The sequence below is a fragment of the Lissotriton vulgaris genome, chromosome 5, assembly GCF_964263255.1.
Source record: "Lissotriton vulgaris chromosome 5, aLisVul1.2, whole genome shotgun sequence".
Lineage (NCBI taxonomy): Eukaryota > Metazoa > Chordata > Amphibia > Caudata > Salamandridae > Lissotriton > Lissotriton vulgaris.
The window spans coordinates 1,876,743,342-1,876,757,536 of NC_141693.1; positions in this window are offsets into that span (position 1 = coordinate 1,876,743,342).

The window sequence follows — 14,195 nt, forward strand, 5'->3', positions numbered from 1 at the left end:
CAGATTTTGAATAATGGTATTAATTTTATTAATGAAAAAGGTTGCCAAATTGTCACAAAGGGCTTGGGTGGGCGGCTGCGTCGACGTAGCACAGTCTGGGTGAGTAAGGTTTCTGAGTATCTGGAAAATGCTTTTTGAACTATTGGTAGCATTGGTAATCGTAGAACAATAGTAATGAGCCTTTTCTTGGACAATGGCGGTTTTATACGCCCGAAGATTGTCTTTCCAGATAGTTTTATTGGAGTCGAGATAGCCTTGCCTCCACTTTCTCTCTGATTGTCTGCAGGCCAGCTTGAGGGCTCTCAGTGAGTCGTTGAACCATGGGGTGGCTGCTCTTCTCCTTGGCTTGCTTTTCTTCAAAGGTACGATACGCTCTGAGGTGTTGACGATGTTGGTGCAGAAGGACGTGTAGTTGTCCTCCACCGACCGGGCAGTGGAGAAGCTGTCATCCACCTCGAATACGGGGCCAGTCAGTCTCTGCTTATCTAAGACTTTCCAGTCTCTATACAGAGGGTCGGGTGTGATACTGAGTGACGGTTTGTTAGCTCTGCCGCTGGCTATGTGAAATTTGATAAGTGCATGGTCAGTCCAGCACAAAGGCAGGATGTCGCTCAGGAAAACTAGCTGGGGGGAAGAAAATATAAGGTCGAGCTGGTTTCCAGCCGAGTGTGTGGGTTTACTGACTAGTTGCGAGAGTCCCACGCCTTCGCAGGAGAGTAAGAGATTGTTAAGAGCCGGGTCCAGTCTACCATTGGGCCAAAGATTGAAATCACCCAGAACAATCAACTTGTTGTGGGAAGTGGCCATATTGGTAATAGTCGTAAGGAGCGACTGCTGTTGTGTGGAATTAAAAGCTCCCGGCGGGCGGTAACAAATTACAGCCGTGAAAGTTATTCCGGAGAGACAGCTGATTGAGAGACCCAGTATTTCTGTACCGGCCACTGGGTCCATGACCAGTGTTTTTATGGACCAAGAGGCTCTGTACCTCCAACAATGCCTGCTCATGACCATAACATTTTGAACAGGATGTATCGGAATGGATGGTCCAGTGCAGTAACCCGGTACGTGCACTTTGAACATAGGAAATACTATTTAGGGACCTGCAGAGCTGCTCAAAGCTGACAGCTTACTGAAAACAATGAACTGAGCATCTACCTCTTCATCCACCATACTGCTAAGCGGTGTGTCCTATAACATGATAAGCACACCACACACACAACATGGGAACACTTTCCTCATAGGATCAAGAACAAAGACAATACCCTTCCTACCACACACATACATGGCCTTTATACTGCACGTGTAGGCAAACACTTCAGTGCCCTACATAGGGGTAGCAATCACTATATAAGTATTGAAATGCAATACAATACTAATGAATAGTGTGTATAAAGGCACATCATATCAAACCGCTTCTATTCTATCCACTCTAGGAAGTCTGCCATCATTTCTTCCACTCAAACTTCCTGGAAAGATTGGCTTTCATGCCACACCTTTGACCTTTGGCTCACTTCCGCCCTAACTCTGTTTTTAAGGCCTGTATGTGACTGGTTTTCTTGTACTTTGGCTTCCTCTTGTCACAATGCACGCCACCAGCAATTTCTCTTTTTTATAAAAAAATGTTTGACTATTTTACTTATTTGCTTTCTTTTATCATATTTTGCAGCATTCCGTCTTCAGGTTTGCTAGTTTATGTTCATATTTCTTTAACTACATATCCATCCAAGTGCCTCTTTTCAGGAAACAAGAGTAAAACCTGGTTAATTACAGTGCTGAACTTGAATAAATGATACATCTAAAAAAATAAATGAGCGGCCTAGACAGTGCTTGTGCTGTCTCTTTGAGATGTCTTGTATATACTTTGTGGGTTTACAGCCCACCCACTGCTTTTCATTTGTTCATTTCAGTGTCCTTTAGAAATCTTTGCTTCTAAATGGTTAATCTTTCTTATTTGTCCCACCTTTCGTCAATAGTTTTTTTCCCACAGAGCAGCTCCCTAGTACTTGTACCCTTCCACTTGTCCCATTTGATTTCCTGGCTCAGGAACTTTTTATTTTAATTTGAACGATTATTTACCATAAGCCATAAGTGTTTGTGTTTTGTTTTTCTTTCCCAAAGCAGCGCCCGCTTCACGGCCCCCGCACTTCTTCAACCGAGCGCTTCCCATAAGTTTTTATGTTTTGTTTCCCTTGCTCGTCGTGACGCCCACTTCACAACTGCCATGTCTCTTCTTTAAGCATGGCAGTCCCCTTCGCGAGACCGTACGTCTTTCTTTTTCTTTCTTTTTTTTCTGCACACACTCACTTATTGCTGCTTTGGGAAGGCAGGAAATGCAGCAGAGCTGTGTGGTTTCGAAATGGATGAAATGGACTCCATCGTGTAATGCTCTGCTTCTGCTGAGGAAGCAAAAGATGTGTGCACCAGCCAGCAGCCATTATGCAAGTGAGTGTGCATGTGACTGAGGTGAGAAAGTGAGTATTCTGCCCAGCCGGATAACAGCACATTGCTGCTAACTCATTGAAACTCCCCCTTTCGGGTGTGAGTCAGGACTTAGGCCCACTCCAGGTTGCAGCTGGATATGAATGGTCCTGTTGCATGTGAAAAGTTGACTCAGGCCTCTCTCACTCCAGATGCTAATCTTCTTGGTCTTCACACTCTCGCCTACTGCGAGTGCGGCCAAGGAGGATGCTCTTCAGTCAAATAACAAGCCCAGGACACTCAGCACTGAGAAAATTTGGCTTAGGTCAATAAACAAGTTGGGGGCCAGGGTGTTGCTGCGGGGATAATTGTCCTTTTTACCACGCTAAGGGAGATGTGCTTGTTATTAGCATCCTTGCACTCTTGCCCCCTCCTTACCTGGTAGACACCACTTCTAGGTAAGCAGAGCGGTTTTGTTTGCAGCAGGTAAGGGGAAGTGCAGGAATTATAGCTTCTAGTGCTGTTTAAACACCCGCATCGCGGGCACTAGCAGGCACATACTGTGCCTCAGTGAAATACTCACAACAAGGGGTGGTGAGGGACAGAGTCTCTGAATAAAACAGAATACTCTCACCCAGTCAAGAGATCAGGGCTAGATCCAACACCGTTTTTTAGCTCACTGCACCATCCCAGTTTCAGAACCTGGCTGTATGCAAATTAGTCTGTTCCTGTCCCAGTGCATGATGGGAACAGAGCAAACCAAACTACAAAAGCCAATTCTTACACTGGGAAGGAAACAAGCTACCGGGGACCGGTTTCTGGCATTTCAGCCGTCTTCGGCCCGGCTTGCTTGAATCCTGATGGTGCAATGAGCAAGGGACTCACATCTGAGTATACCCTTCCACGCTTAGGGTGGACAAAAATATTTACAACAAGGGGTGGTGAGGAACAGAGTCTCTGAATAAAACAGAATACTCTCACCCAGTCAAGAGATCAGGGCTAGATCCAACACCGTTTTTTAGCTCACTGCACCATCCCAGTTTCAGAACCTGGCTGTATGCAAATTAGTCTGTTCCTGTCCCAGTGCATGATGGGAACAGAGCAAACCAAACTACAAAAGCCAATTCTTACACTGGGAAGGAAACAAGCTACCGGGGACCGGTTTCTGGCATTTCAGCCGTCTTCGGCCCGGCTTGCTTGAATCCTGATGGTGCAATGAGCAAGGGACTCACATCTGAGTATACCCTTCCACGCTTAGGGTGGACAAAAATATTTACAACAAGGGGTGGTGAGGGACAGAGTCTCTGAATAAAACAGAATACTCTCACCCAGTCAAGAGATCAGGGCTAGATCCAACACCGTTTTTTAGCTCACTGCACCATCCCAGTTTCAGAACCTGGCTGTATGCAAATTAGTCTGTTCCTGTCCCAGTGCATGATGGGAACAGAGCAAACCAAACTACAAAAGCCAATTCTTACACTGGGAAGGAAACAAGCTACCGGGGACCGGTTTCTGGCATTTCAGCCGTCTTCGGCCCGGCTTGCTTGAATCCTGATGGTGCAATGAGCAAGGGACTCACATCTGAGTATACCCTTCCACGCTTAGGGTGGACAAAAATATTTACAACAAGGGGTGGTGAGGGACAGAGTCTCTGAATAAAACAGAATACTCTCACCCAGTCAAGAGATCAGGGCTAGATCCAACACCGTTTTTTAGCTCACTGCACCATCCCAGTTTCAGAACCTGGCTGTATGCAAATTAGTCTGTTCCTGTCCCAGTGCACGATGGGAACAGAGCAAACCAAACTACAAAAGCCAATTCTTACACTAGGAAGGAAACAAGCTACCGGGGACCGGTTTCTGGCATTTCAGCCGCCTTCGGCCCGGCTTGCTTGAATCCTGATGGTGCAATGAGCAAGGGACTCACATCTGAGTATACCCTTCCACGCTTAGGGTGGACAAAAATATTTACAACAAGGGGTGGTGAGGGACAGAGTCTCTGAATAAAACAGAATACTCTCACCCAGTCAAGAGATCAGGGCTAGATCCAACACCGTTTTTTAGCTCACTGCACCATCCCAGTTTCAGAACCTGGCTGTATGCAAATTAGTCTGTTCCTGTCCCAGTGCATGATGGGAACAGAGCAAACCAAACTACAAAAGCCAATTCTTACACTGGGAAGGAAACAAGCTACGGGGACCGGTTTCTGGCATTTCAGCCGTCTTCGGCCCGGCTTGCTTGAATCCTGATGGTGCAATGAGCAAGGGACTCACATCTGAGTATACCCTTCCACGCTTAGGGTGGACAAAAATATTTACAACAAGGGGTGGTGAGGGACAGAGTCTCTGAATAAAACAGAATACTCTCACCCAGTCAAGAGATCAGGGCTAGATCCAACACCGTTTTTTAGCTCACTGCTCCATCCCAGTTTCAGAACCTGGCTGTATGCAAATTAGTCTGTTCCTGTCCCAGTGCATGATGGGAACAGAGCAAACCAAACTACAAAAGCCAATTCTTACACTGGGAAGGAAACAAGCTACCGGGGACCGGTTTCTGGCATTTCAGCCGTCTTCGGCCCGGCTTGCTTGAATCCTGATGGTGCAATGAGCAAGGGACTCACATCTGAGTATACCCTTCCACGCTTAGGGTGGACAAAAATATTTACAACAAGGGGTGGTGAGGGACAGAGTCTCTGAATAAAACAGAATACTCTCACCCAGTCAAGAGATCAGGGCTAGATCCAACACCGTTTTTTAGCTCACTGCACCATCCCAGTTTCAGAACCTGGCTGTATGCAAATTAGTCTGTTCCTGTCCCAGTGCATGATGGGAACAGAGCAAACCAAACTACAAAAGCCAATTCTTACACTGGGAAGGAAACAAGCTACCGGGGACCGGTTTCTGGCATTTCAGCCGTCTCGGCCCGGCTTGCTTGAATCCTGATGGTGCAATGAGCAAGGGACTCACATCTGAGTATACCCTTCCACGCTTAGGGTGGACAAAAATATTTACAACAAGGGGTGGTGAGGGACAGAGTCTCTGAATAAAACAGAATACTCTCACCCAGTCAAGAGTTCAGGGCTAGATCCAACACCGTTTTTTAGCTCACTGCACCATCCCAGTTTCAGAACCTGGCTGTATGCAAATTAGTCTGTTCCTGTCCCAGTGCATGATGGGAACAGAGCAAACCAAACTACAAAAGCCAATTCTTACACTGGGAAGGAAACAAGCTACCGGGGACCGGTTTCTGGCATTTCAGCCGTCTTCGGCCCGGCTTGCTTGAATCCTGATGGTGCAATGAGCAAGGGACTCACATCTGAGTATACCCTTCCACGCTTGGGTGGACAAAAATATTTACAACAAGGGGTGGTGAGGGACAGAGTCTCTGAATAAAACAGAATACTCTCACCCAGTCAAGAGATCAGGGCTAGATCCAACACCGTTTTTTAGCTCACTGCACCATCCCAGTTTCAGAACCTGGCTGTATGCAAATTAGTCTGTTCCTGTCCCAGTGCATGATGGGAACAGAGCAAACCAAACTACAAAAGCCAATTCTTACACTGGGAAGGAAACAAGCTACCGGGGACCGGTTTCTGGCATTTCAGCCATCTTCGGCCCGGCTTGCTTGAATCCTGATGGTGCAATGAGCAAGGGACTCACATCTGAGTATACCCTTCCACGCTTAGGGTGGACAAAAATATTTACAACAAGGGGTGGTGAGGGACAGAGTCTCTGAATAAAACAGAATACTCTCACCCAGTCAAGAGATCAGGGCTAGATCCAACACCGTTTTTTAGCTCACTGCACCATCCCAGTTTCAGAACCTGGCTGTATGCAAATTAGTCTGTTCCTGTCCCAGTGCATGATGGGAACAGAGCAAACCAAACTACAAAAGCCAATTCTTACACTGGGAAGGAAACAAGCTACCGGGGACCGGTTTCTGGCATTTCAGCCGTCTTCGGCCCGGCTTGCTTGAATCCTGATGGTGCAATGAGCAAGGGACTCACATCTGAGTATACCCTTCCACGCTTAGGGTGGACAAAAATATTTACAACAAGGGGTGGAATACTCAGCGGCCCTGGTAAGTGCTTCCCCATCTTTAACCATCTGTCTGAATTCCCCTTTTAAAGAATTCCTGTAGAGTTTTCATGGAGAGAGCTGGAAAGGATGGTGACTGCTCTGCTTGGATGATGTAGGTGGTTTTATCATTTGACGTCTGGCGCATCCAGCTTATTTTCTTTCATTTTTGGGGGGTTTTGTAGTCCTCATTTTGCGCTATCGAGCTACCTGAGCTATGAAATAACTGTAATACTTTGCCCGGCAGAAACAGGTGCACACCTGCACGTCAGCACAAGAGCGAGGCATAGTGTTGCACTGCAACTGGAGCTTACTCCATTATACTATCATTCCTTTAACCCAACCCTTACCAATGCAGCATAAGGTACCCTTGAAAACCAGCTGAGAGACAAAGCAACACCCTCGACCAGAAATAGGAAGCACAGGCATTTTTAGACAACAAACTTTTTTTATCCCAACGTGCATGTGTAACGAGAAAGAGGTCAGGTGTGGCCACCGCGAACTGTCAAATACACTTCAAGTCTGACATTAACATCGTCAAACTGGCTCATTCTTGTGGCACTCAAGAGCTACACATACCTGACTGTATTGCATGATACATACGATTCCTGGGAATCTTGCTCTGTTGTTATCTGGGCAGGATGTTTGCTGATTTTGCATTGGTTACCCTCCCAAGCCAGCTTTGGAGCATTCCAGAAAAACAGGTACATTCTACTAGACCCGTCTCAGAATGGATTCCGTCCTGGTCACAGCACGGAATCTCCTCTTCTTGCTGCCACCGGACATTTGAGATGGGCCTTAGACGCCGGTCAGTGCCGCGTTCAACAAGGTCTCCCACCAGATCTTGCTCAGGCGGGCACAGCGGAGGCCGCCCTGGATTGGTTTTTCTCCTTTCTATCTAGGAGGACCTTCCAGCTGACCGCCCCTCCTTTTTCGTCCATAGTTTATGCCATCAAGCAGGGGGTTCCTTAGGGCTCAACTTTGAGCCCTACCCTGTTCAACCTGAATGTGCAACTATTGGCGATGGTGGCTAAAAACAGAGGGTTCACGGTGGTGTTGTATGCAGACGATACCCAGTTGGTAGTCACTCTCACCGATGACATTACTTGGGACATGTGTAGCAATCTTGAGGCTGTCTTGGGGTGGATAATTGCCAACTGTCTCCAGCTCAATGCTAGCAAGTCTGAGGTTCTGTTAGTGGGGAGAGACTCGAAGCTGTGGTGTGAGCACTGGTGGCCCGCCACACTGGGGTCGGCACCCGCATCTAAACAGGTGGTAAAAAACCTGGGGGTCTGGCTTGACCCTGCCCTTAACTTCAGAACCCAAACTAAGAAGGTGGCAGGGACGTGTTTCGAGCTACTGCTGGGGATGAAACCTCTGCTGGGCTTCTATGACCCCTCAATCAGGCATGTTGTCGTCTAGGCCTTGATTCTGTCTAAACTGGACTATGCCAGTTCCCTTTACCTCTGTGCTAACCAGGCTGACATTGTCAGACTGCAAAGGGTCCAGAAAGCAGTGGCCCGAGCGCTCCTTGGCTTGCCAAGGTGGTGTTCTACCTCGAATGCAATACGCCGCCTACATTGGCTGCCTGTGGCCATGCGTGTGGGATTCAAGGCCCTCTGCATTACTTTTAAATCCTCAACTCTTCATTGCCATGCATTCTGTCCAACCTGCACTCTTCCTACACCCCCTCTCGCCAACTTCGCTCCATGGGACAGAATCTTGTGGTTGTCCCCAGGGTGAGGAGGGCTTGTGCTGGAGGCCGCTCCTTCTGGGTGATGGCTTCTAAACTCTGGAATTCCCTTCCTATTTCCATCCGCAGCATAAAGCTTTATCTTCCTTTCCGTAAAGCTATTAAAACGTTCCTTTTCCCTCTGCTATAAGCTGTTCAGTTACTACTAGCTGCGCTTATCATGTTTCAGTGCTGGGACTCCCCTTTGCTGGGGCAGCTGTGCGCTTTATAAATCAGTTTAACATAACATAACAAGTAGTTGCTCCACTCTCTGAACCATTCATTTTCAAGAACCTCGAATACACACAGTCCATCTGCTTGCACTTGCCCGTTACTGTGCAGAGGTTCAAGGATGTATATAAAACTGCCCACAGCAGAAATGTTCACATATATAACGAACGAGCTGTGCAAACACCTTTCCGTAAGGGTCCTGTTGTTTCATATGAAGACCAAACTAATGCACGGATGGTTTGATAACAATACAGTCCTGGTTATGCTCAGTTACGTTCTTGTAATGTTCAACTACGAGAGACAGACTCCCTGGAGGAATTATGGATTACCTGCTTGTGCACGTGCATATCTACACACCATGTGGTCCTGGCCAGATATAATAAAGACTGGGGTCTCGCCTTGCTCCCTGCAGCACTCTCCACCCACCAGGGAAGAAATTCATCTGTCTACTGCCAGTATCTCAGTTAGTAATTGCCAGTTTCCTGTGTTGTGCTCTAACGCCCATGAAGCCTCGTCCACCCTATAGAAACTCACCCATCAAAAGGGAAAAAAACACCATGTTCTCAAACAATACAGAAAAATAAGGCAGAGCTGTTAGCATGTATCCAAAATAATAATACAAAAAAGACATTAATTGGCCATTATTGGCACATAAGAGAACTCCCACCACCCCTGCCTTAAACAGACCTACTTATAGCAGGGCCTGTCTACTATTCTAGAAGTTGCTCAAGTGATTTGGTACCCCCCCCCCCCACCCCTTGGTAATGCCCAGAAAAATAACCCACAACATGTTGAAACTCACAAATTCAACTAATCATAAGAACGCACTCTCTCATACTACAGATGGTCTGATAGGTCATTGTGTGGGTTGTTTTTTTAAGGTTTGTCAGCAGTTTTTTGTCTGGTGGGCCGCTTTCTATGGTTGATTTCATTGATATTACCACAAACATTGCTTGTAACATGCATAAATGCAGGCAGAATTGGAAGGCTGACCAGGACTTTCTGTTAATTAACTCGTTTTTGTTTCTTGCATTCCATATTATGCAATGATTTCAGGACCCCATGAAAAATCTAATTTTGTCCTTTGGGTGCTCCCTTTCCTCTTGTAATAAAGTATTTCTGGTGTTCTCTTTTGACCATTTGTGGTGGCTCCAGAAACCAGTAAAGCTCAATGGGTTTACAACCTGTGGGCAATTATTTGACCTCATTGGTACCAGATTAACAGCCAAGTACAGTTATAAGCAAATGGAAGATGACCAGTCAAGCTTTCCGAAAGGCCACACGTAAACACATGACCACACATTTTTTGTAACTCTAGCCATGCTCATCATCTCATGGTCTGTCGCTCCTTCATTTTATTGACCAACTAGCAGCCCGTCCCGACCTTGTCCGGGTGCAACAGGCTTCCCCGACCTCCGCCCGCCCCGACATTGTGCAGCAGCCCGGGCCCCCGCCCGGCCCGTCCCCGCCTGCCCCGACCCCCGCCTGCCCCGACCCCCACCTGCCCCGACATGGGTCCCCTTACCTGAGCCGCCGCTGGCCTGTCCGCTGCTCCTCACGTCACCTCTCCTCCCCCGCACCATGTCCGCCGCTCCTTGTCACGCTCCTGGGCACCACTCCTCCCCGCGCTCCTGACGTGAGCACACACGTCGCGGCCGGCGCTACTTCTGAGGGACTGCTTTTTTTAACTGTAAATTTTTTAAATAATGTTTTTTTTTAAATTTATATAGCCTATAACCATCTACACACCTTGACGATTCCAACGGTGTATCGGGTGTGTGGATTGGCACTGTGGTTCCCGAGTTTACCCGCCTCAAAGGCTGAAAGTTCTTCCTTTATTATAGTAGTATAGATAAAGCACATCTTTAACCAGACACTTAACTTCCTCTTACAGATTCTTTCCTTGGACAAACTTCAAATTTAGAAGATACATGAAATATCGCTGTTGTTTAGTGGACGCTGCTGTTATTTGTAGTCATGGGTGTCTAATGGTAGGTAAGTGCTTAATTGGAAGACTGACCTGTACTTTCTGTTGATTATTTCATTTTTTTGTTTCTTGCATTCCATATCCAGTCCAAACACACTACAATATAACACAGCTAACAAAAAAAACTCTCGCATAGGCGAGACCTATTCTCGACAGCCACACCTTTCCCTCTTGGTCGCTGAGGGCAGCAGTAACTCGCTACTGCCCCAAGGGAAATTATGAGGTCTGTGGAAACTCCATGGATGTCTCTTGGTTACTTAAAGCAGCTGACATCATCAGAGGGAAAGGGGATACTGCAGGGGAGTTTAATGGATTGATTAGTGGGAGGGGGGGCAGATCCAGAATTAATGATTCACCCAGTAATTCATAATTTTACAGGGATTCTCAGGGTTCTGCCTGGAATCCCTGTTAATTTTATAGGCCAGTTCATAATGGAACCCTCAATATTGTTACCTACTGGGAAGCGGAATTAACACCCCTGGACCCTCCTAACTAAGCTCGTAGGGCCACAATTCTGCTCTTTATGGAAACCGTGTTGGTGGTAAATCTTTGCTCTTAAAACATATATTTAGATTCTAACATTATCAGATAACAACTTGTTTTTGATTTTGGTTCAGGAAAAAAGTGCCCTTGTAAGTTGTCCTCTACTGTCTCTGCCCAGCGTTGCAAAGCGCAAAGAGTTTTTCCCCTAGAAATGGAGAGCATACTTCACAACTTGTTGAGTCTGGGCAAAGGCATGGTTTCCCTTCTGTGGCCTGTTATCTGTATAAAGGACATATCTATGCCATGGATCGTCCATCCACTTGACACAATCACCCTTATTTACTAAATGTTTGTGCAAAATACAGCGTCAGTTGTTAACTATTTTAAAGACCTCTGTGCACTTTGCTAAATTTCATAAATAATGATCTTTATTACCTGCACGCGCGTATATATCTAGTAGCTGCCAGTTTTTATCTTTTTAAAAAACCTTTTGCACTGCGCACAATCGCGCTGTCACACAGGCACCTTTGACATAAAATAATTCAGGGGATACAAACAGCCGTAGGACATACCCGCACCATAATAGTGGACGCACCCGCACTTTGCGGGATTTAGACTGCTTGGCTGTTTGTTAGGCTTGCATCGGGGCGTTAGCCGCCATCTTGGGTAGGTGTTATCTTGAATGGGCCGTCTACTAGGCGCTATCTTGGTTGGCGGTCTAGAGGCTCGCATCGGCGGACTCCTGCGCTTCACGGTGTTAAATAGGGATGGTGGGCCCAGTGCGCAGAGGGCGCGGCGATGGCACGCCGGCGTTTGCGCCCGTTCGCGCACAGGGCGCGCGGGCGGACGGATTTGCTGTCCCCCTCCCGCATCAGTTACACTAGCGATGAACTCCTCAGTCTGAAACCCCGTGTTACTTTTGACCATTAGCCTCCCACAACCAGTAAGCGCCTGGAACTCTTGTCCTGTGGCCTGCTTAATGTGAGATCATTGTGTAGGCATTATGCGGAGATAGCTCTACTCATTAAACATCATGAGCTAGATGCACTCTTCATTGCAGAGACCTGGACCAGGGTAGACCGCGCGGTGGGGTTGGGGCAAGCCTGCCCTCCAGGATACAAAATTAGACACAATCCTCGCGTTGGGGCTAGAGGAGGAGGAGTAGGACTGATATACAGGGAGTCACTGGACTTTTCCCAGTTGGAAATTAAGGAAATCCCGGGATGGGAGCTGTTGGGATTCTCCTTGAAGGGACAAGGTGCGGTTTTATACACTGGATTGTTGTGCTATAGACCCCAGGCCAGTGCTCTGTCTACCGTAACCAAGCTCACGGACTTGATTTACGATCTTTCGAACACCCACGCCAGATTTATGGTGTTAGGTGATTTCAATCTGTGGCCGGACGGACCGACAGACTCAGCTTTCAAATATCTGGCTCAAGCGTGCTGTAACATCCATCTGGAGCAGCTAGTTCTTTCTCAGACCCATCTAAAGGGCCACGCCCTGGATTTGATCTTTGCAGACACAAGCCAGGTAATCGTAGGGAATATCCTACCGCAATGCTGGACGGACCATGCTCTCGTCCAATTTTCCATATCGCTCCCAGCAGGCTACACTAATACCGGTAGTTTGGGAGCCACCAAGTTTGGAAGACAATGGTCCAGGCTCCTGAAGCAGGCAAGCCTGCCAAACTTGCTCTCTGGAGCCCTTATGTTGGGAGACAGTGTGGACGACAGCTATAATTTCCTTAGCCAGCAAATTATCGTCTCCTTGGATACTCTGGCTACGCTGCGGAAAACGCGGCCTTGGTTCTCAAGGGATCTTCTTCAGCTCAAACTTCAGTGCAAGCGGGCTGAGCGTGTCTGGAGGAAGCAATACCTTGACTCTGATAAACTTCTCTACAAACAAGAACCAACGGCCTATAAAGCGCAGATCAAATGCGCCAAAGCTAGGTTCTTAGAGCAGACACTACTATCTGCCTCAAATAAATCTCAGGCCTTGTTTAAAATCTTTAAAGATTTGTCACACCCGGCCTGCGCCACAACTGCTATCTCAGCTTCTCAATCGCTGTGTGACTCGTTGGCAAAGGCCTTCGAGGACAAGATCGCTACCATCTTTAGCAAGCTGAGTACTCCGTCAGATTCCAATCTCCAGCTGCCATCTTTTGTTGCACCGCCTTTGTCTATGGAGTTGGAGGCCGGGAAAGCCCAGCTTGATAGTTTCCCCCTTCCTTCTTTGGTGGATTTCTGTGCTTTAGCGGATGGAGTATCCTCAGGCTCTCCCCTTGATTCACTCCCGCACAATTTTTGGAAATTGTTCCGTGACAAGCTCTTTCCTCCTCTCCATGCGATTTGTTGCCAGTCCCTGGCCTCCGCCCTGGTCCCGGATAGCTGGAAGCTGGCAGTGGTTTCCCCGCTCCTGAAGAAGGAAACGCTGGACCCTATGTGCCAGCAAATTATAGACCCATCTCATCGCTCCCCTTCCCGAATAAAATCTTGGAGAAACTGGCCACAAAACATCTGTCCAACTTCCTAGAGACCAATGCTTGCCTGGACGTGGCGCAGTTTGGCTTCAGACCAGCCCATGGGACAGAGTCGGCACTGGTGACTGTTTTGGACGACCTTCGTTCGCGTGCCGACCAAGGTCGAGCAGCCTTTTTAGTGCTGCTCGACATGTCGGCAGCGTTCGACGCGGTCAGCCATGCCATCTTGGTCAGGAGGCTGGGGGAGGCTGGGGTGTCGGGCTTGGCCCTGGACTGGCTGATCTCCTACCTTGGTGACAGACACCAGGTGGTCGCCTTGCCACCCTTTAAATCCAACATCAAAAGGGTAAAACAGGGTGTGCCTCAGGGATCGGCCATCAGTCCCATCCTATTCAATCTTTACCTCCGCCCCTTGGTCAAGTTAATTAAATCTTTCGGCATTGCAGTCATCAACTCCGCCGACGACACCCAGCTTATCTTCTCCTTTGAAGGTAAGAATGCGGTGTCACAGGAGACCTTCAACCATTGTATGACCACCACAGCGGAATGGTTGAGCAACAATTCCTTACAGTTCAACAGCTCTAAGACCGAGGTGTTGCACTGTTCGATGGACCGTATCTCCCGGCCTTTACCACAGGATTTCTGGCCCCCCTCTTTTCAGGGTACGGTAGCGGCGGCAGACTCTGTTCGGAATCTAGGGGTGATGCTCGAACCCAATCTCCAACTGGATGGCTTTGTGAAAAAAACGGTGTCCACCTGTATGTTGTTGCTCCGCACCTTGCGGAAG